Source organism: Otolemur garnettii, unplaced genomic scaffold, assembly GCF_000181295.1.
Source record: "Otolemur garnettii isolate 467f Iridium unplaced genomic scaffold, OtoGar3 scaffold00156, whole genome shotgun sequence".
Classification (NCBI taxonomy): Eukaryota; Metazoa; Chordata; class Mammalia; order Primates; family Galagidae; genus Otolemur; species Otolemur garnettii.
In genome coordinates, this window is record NW_003852551.1 from 2030992 (window position 1) to 2036768 (window position 5777).

Consider the following 5777-nt stretch of genomic DNA (forward strand, 5'->3'; position numbering starts at 1 on the left):
TGTTGTTTGGCGGGCCCGGGCTGGGGATTCGAACCCACCACCTTAGGTGTATGTGGCTGGTGCCTTAGCCGCTTGAGCCACAGGCGCCGAGCCGAGCCACTGATTTCTAAGAGAGAGTCACTGCCTTATGGCCCCTTAGAATGAGTCACACAGGGTGAGGAGGGAAAAGGACTTTTCCAAGCAGAGGAAAGTAGCGTGTCTGATGAAGAGTTGGGGGTGGGGCAAGCCCAGGGCATGAGCTATTGAGCTCTGGGTCTGCAGCACAGGGACCTGGTGAAAGGCAGGTGTGGAGCTCTGTCCTGAAGGCAATGTGGAGGCTGGAGTCGGACTGCGGATACAGGGTTTTCTCTGGAGAGAGCTGGGTGGGATGGGCAGCTGGGTGGGATGGGCGGCTTCCCTCTCACTTTAAGTCCAGGCAGGGAGCTTCAAGAAGCCCAATCAGAGGCTCAGCACCCATAGCACAGTAGTTATGGTGCCAGCCACATACACCAAAGGTAGCAGGTTCAAACCCAGCCCAGGCCAGGTAAAACAACTGCAACAAAAAAAAAGATAGCCGGGTGTTATGGCAGGTACTTGCTGTCCCAGCTACTTGGAAAGCTGAGGCAAGAGAATCACTTAAGCCCAAGAGTTTGAGGTTGCTGTGAGCAGTGATGCTACAGCACTCTACAGTGACGCTACAGCACTATCTCTCTACAGTGAGACTCTGTCTCAAAAAAAAAGAAGCCAAATCAGAGAGTGAGTAGGTGTCTTCTAGGGCCCCAAGGTGCCTGACTCTTGCCCAAGAATCCCCAAAAGGATGGGATGACTGAAGCCCCCTGAAGCAACAGAACAAAGGCCTGTGGCAAGAGGGACATGTGACCAGGCCAGCCTTAGATTCAGCCCAGTGAGGCCTGTGGTATCAGCAGGAAGAAGCTGGAGAGGTCCTGGGATCAGGGGACATGGAGCTTCCCCAGGGAACATCTCCAATGGAGCAGACACAGGGCCCGCAAGATCACACATCAGATGTTGGCCTCTGCAGTGGTGGACAGTGCCATGCACATTGATGCTGACCCAAGCACTCATCAGGTGTCCCTGCACTTGCCTGCCTCAGGGTGCCCTCTGAAGTTGTAGGGGCCAGTCGGCTTGCAGCTTACAGACTGGAGGTGCAAGCAGTTAACATCCTGGGCACAGCCCTCACCCCGTGGTGTGTGGGAATGATTGGAGAAAGCCCCAGCCTCCTGTCTAAAAGAGGACAGACAACTCATTCTGCCTGCCTGTTGGGCTTCCTGAATCCCGGCTCCATCAACTAAAGCAGCAACCTCCTTCCTATTACACTCACTTCCTGGGATCACCTCCCAAACCCTGTGTACCCAAGACTCTGTCTCAGACTCTGCTTTTTTTTTTTTGCAAATTTTGGCCAGGGCCAGGTTTGAACCTGCCACCCCCAACATAAGGGGCTGGCGCCCTACTCCTTGAGCCACAGGTGCAGCCCTCAGGCCCTGCTTTAAGGGGAAACAGGACCAAGATTTTCAGGAAAGTAACACCCCCACTCCCAAGCATGAAGAATCAGTTTAAATCCCTGCCAAGGGCAGCGCCTGTGAGTCAAGCAGCTGAGGTGCCAGTCACATACACCTGTGCTGGTGGGTTTGAATCCAGGGTCCGCCAAACAACAGTGATGGCTGCAACCAAAAAATAGCTGGGCATTGTGGCAGGCGCCTGTAGTCCCAGCTACTCGGGAGGCTGAGGCAGGAGAATCGCTTAAGCCCAGGAGTTGGAGGTTTCTGTGAGCTGTGATGCCACGACAAGCTACCCAGGGCGACAGCTTGAGGCTCTGTCTCAAATAAATAAATAAATAAATAAATCCCTGCCAAGTCCAGAGAACTTCAACACTAGCTGGAGACAGTATCAGTAGGCTCAGATTTTTCCTGACTCTGGATCCTCTCCACCCCATACCCTGCATCAGCCCTGGAAAGGCCAGCACCACAGGGGGCAGCTGGTGCAAAGGGAAAAGTGCAAAAAGAAAAGATAAGCATCCTGTCCTACTCCAAACTCCAAAATGCCACCTCCTGCCCACTCATGATGGACCCCTGCCTGCAACTCACTTAGCCTCAGACAAGACCAGCTATGAACTTTGTGGGGCCCTGGACAAAATGAAAATGCAGGCCTGGTTCAGAAATTGAGAATTTGAAGACAGCAACAGCAGAGCATGAAACCCAACACAGGGCCCTTTGCAGTGGCAGCCCAGGTCATACTGCCATAAAGGTGGCCTTGGTTCCCAACAACTGGAGGAATGACTTCCTCATTTCCCTCAGATCTCTGTTTAAATGTCACCTTATGAGACAGGCTTCCCCTGGCCACCTATATAAACCTAGCCTAGTCTCTGCCCCCTACCTCCCTTCAGGGCACTCAGCACCCCAGGAAGTATTATCTGATTCTCCCCACCTCTGGGGATATAAGTCCCCAGAGGTCATCTGTCATGCCTGGGCACTACTGTATCTTGGGACCAGCACAATTCCTGACACACAGTAGGTGCTTGATAGACACTAACAGGAGGAGGGAAGGGAAGGGAGGGAGGGAGGGAGGGAGGGAGAGAGAAAAGGAGCAAGGATCTTTCCACCTGGAGTCAGCCTAGGCTGGGAGAGAGGAAATCTTGGACCCAATAACCTGAAGATGAGACTACTACTGTCTCAATTACTAAACTGAAACTAATGATGTCTTCACAATCGGAGAGTATTGAGTCCAGTGAACTGCTTCTGGTTTCAACCAAAGGACCAGAAGAATCAGTCCACAGAAATTGGAGACCTCAGGGGCCGAAGATAATTGCCGGAGATAAAGCTGCTTTCTTTGATACAATACAGAAGCCCTGTGTAGCACATACATGCGTTTGTACACACACAAACCCCTTTTGTTTATACAAATGGTAGCAGACCACACACAGTGTTCCAGTGTTCGCTACCTTCCTCTTTCACTTAACATTCTTGGAGATCATTCCTTGTATGTATTAGATGCTTCCTCTTTTCTGTTTATGGCTGAATAGTTTCCACTGTATGTATGGATCATAATTTACATACTCATCTCCTATTTATGGGCATTTATTTGTATGTTATTTATTTATTTATTTATTTTTTGAGACAGAGCCTCAAGCTGTCACCCTGGGTAGAGTGCTATGACATTACAGCTCATAGCAACCTCCAACTCCTGGGCTCAAGAGAGTCTCCTGCCTCCACCTCCCAAGTAGCTGGGACTACAGGCACCCGCCACAACACCTGACTATTTTTTGGTTTGCAGCCATCATTGTTTGGCGGGCCCGGGCTGGATTCAAACCCACCAGCTCAGGTGTATTCGGCTGGCGCCCTAGCCGCTTGAGCCACAGGCGCTGAGCCTATTTTTGGGCATTTAAATTGTTTCCACTCTTTGCTTGTAAATAATGCTGCAGTGAACAACCCTTCACCTACATCATTATATGCAAGGATGTTTGTAAAATAAAGTCCTAGAAGCAGAATTACTCAGTCACTGGAGATTTTGGTAGATATCCCCAAACTCCCCCAAGCAATATACAGAAATGCTTGTTACCATCACAGTGTGGCATCAAAGCTTTTAATCTCTGTGGATTTGCTCTGTGAAAATGGAATCTTGGTTTCCATTTAGTTCCATTTCTATTATTATGAGGGAGGCCAAATATCCATTAAAATAGAGGCAATTCCCCCCCAAACTCCCTCCCCCCAACACTCCAGCTGGCCTTTTTTTTTTTTTTTTTTTTTTTTTGAGACAGAGTCTCACTATGTCACCCTCAGTAGACTGCTGTGGCATCACAGCTCACAGCTCACAGCAACCTCAAACTCTTGGGTTTAAGCGATTCTCTTGCCTCAGTCTCCCAAGTAGCTGGGACTACAGGCGCCTCCCACAGTGCCTGACTATTTTTTGTTGCAGTTGTCATTGTTGTTTAACTGGCTCAGGTTGGGTTTGAACCCGCCACCCTTGGTGTATGTGGCTCGCACTGTAACCACTGTGCTTTAGTGCCGAGCCGCTAGCTGGTATTAATTTCCTATTCCCTTAGTTTTATTGCCTATATTCAGACATTTTAGTTTTAATCATAGTCTTAATTAGAAAAAACAGAGATTTTTTTGGCCGGGGCTGGGTTTGAATCCCCCACCTCCGGCATATGGAGCTGGTGCCCTATTCCTTTGAGCCACAGGCACCGCCTGAGAAAACAGAGATTTTTTTTTTTTTTTTGGCCAGGGCTGGGTTTGAACTTGCCACCTCCAGCATATGGGCCAGTGTCTTACTCCTTTGAGCCACAGGCGCCGCCTGAAAACAGAGGTTTTAATGTTCTGCTCTTTCACTTCATTTTTACATTTACCCACCTATTCAGGATGAGCAAGTTCATAACACAAGAACAAACAACCTCAATATCTCAGCGACTTAAATCAGGTTGTACAAATTTCTTGTTTATTTTAAATGTCCATTGGCCATGTTTCTCTCCATGTTGTCCTCACTCCAGGGGCCAGGCTAATGGAGAGGCCACCAGCCACCTCTGCAGAGATCATAAGAGTATAGCAAGGTTTTCTTCTGGCTCTTAAGTTTCTGCTCAGGAGTGACCTAAATCACAGCCACTCACATTTCATTGGTTAAAGAATGTCACGTGGCCATGACTAACCTCAAGAGGTGAGAAAGTGCAACAGGAAAAGAAATATTTGGTGGCCATAAGTGCCCACCAACCCAGGAATGGCTTAACAAGCTGTGGCATATGTGTACCATGGAATATTATTTAGCCATTAAAAAAAGATGGAGACTTTACATCTTTTGTATTAACCTGGATGAGCTGGAACACATTCTTCTTCGTAAAGTATCACAAGAATGGAGGAGCAAGAATCCAGTGTACTCAATTCTAATAGGAAGCCAGTAGATGATCTAATACACACCCACATAAGAGAAAAATCAATTCGAAGTGGGGAGGGAGCAGGGAGAGGGGGAGAAGGGAAGGGGATGGATGTGCTCCCACTTAGTAGGCACAATGTTAGGGTGAATGGCACACCTCTTTAGGGCGGGACACAAGTATAAGAGGGACTCTACCTAACAAGTGCAAACGCTGTAACCTAATTCTTTGTACTCGCAGATTAACCTGAAACAATAGAAAATAAAAAGATATTTGGTAGCCAGTACTAACAGCTACCACACCTAGCACATCTGTGCCAGGCTCTGCTCATTCCCAGAAAAGAGCGATACATCACATGTGGTCCCTATACTCAGAGTCCTCCATGATTTTTCTATGAAAACACATAGCGATCACTTTGAACAGTTCTAGAATAGTCCATTTTAAAAAGAACAGACCCAGCCAGACGAGGTGGATGGACTATACTTATAATCCCAATACTTTGGGAAGTTGAGGCGGGAGGATTCCTTGAGGCCAGGAAGTTGAGACCAGCCTGGACAACACAGTGAGACGCCATCTCTCAAAAATTTTTTAAATTTGCTGAGCATGCTGCATGGAATTGAAACACATTCTTATTAGTAAAACATCACAAGGCTTGGTGCCTGTAGCTCAGTGGTTAGGGCTCCAGTCACATACACTGAGGCTGGTGGGTTCAAACTCAGCCCAGGCCTGCTAAACAACAATAACAACTGCAACAAAAAAATAGCTGGGCATTGTGGTAGGCACCTATGGTCACAACGACTTGAGAGGCAGAGGCAAGAGAATCTTTTTTTTGAGACAGAACCTTACTATGTTGCCCTGGGTAGAGTGCTGTGGTGTCACAGCAACCTCAAACTCTTGGGCTTAAGCGATTCTCTCTCTCTTT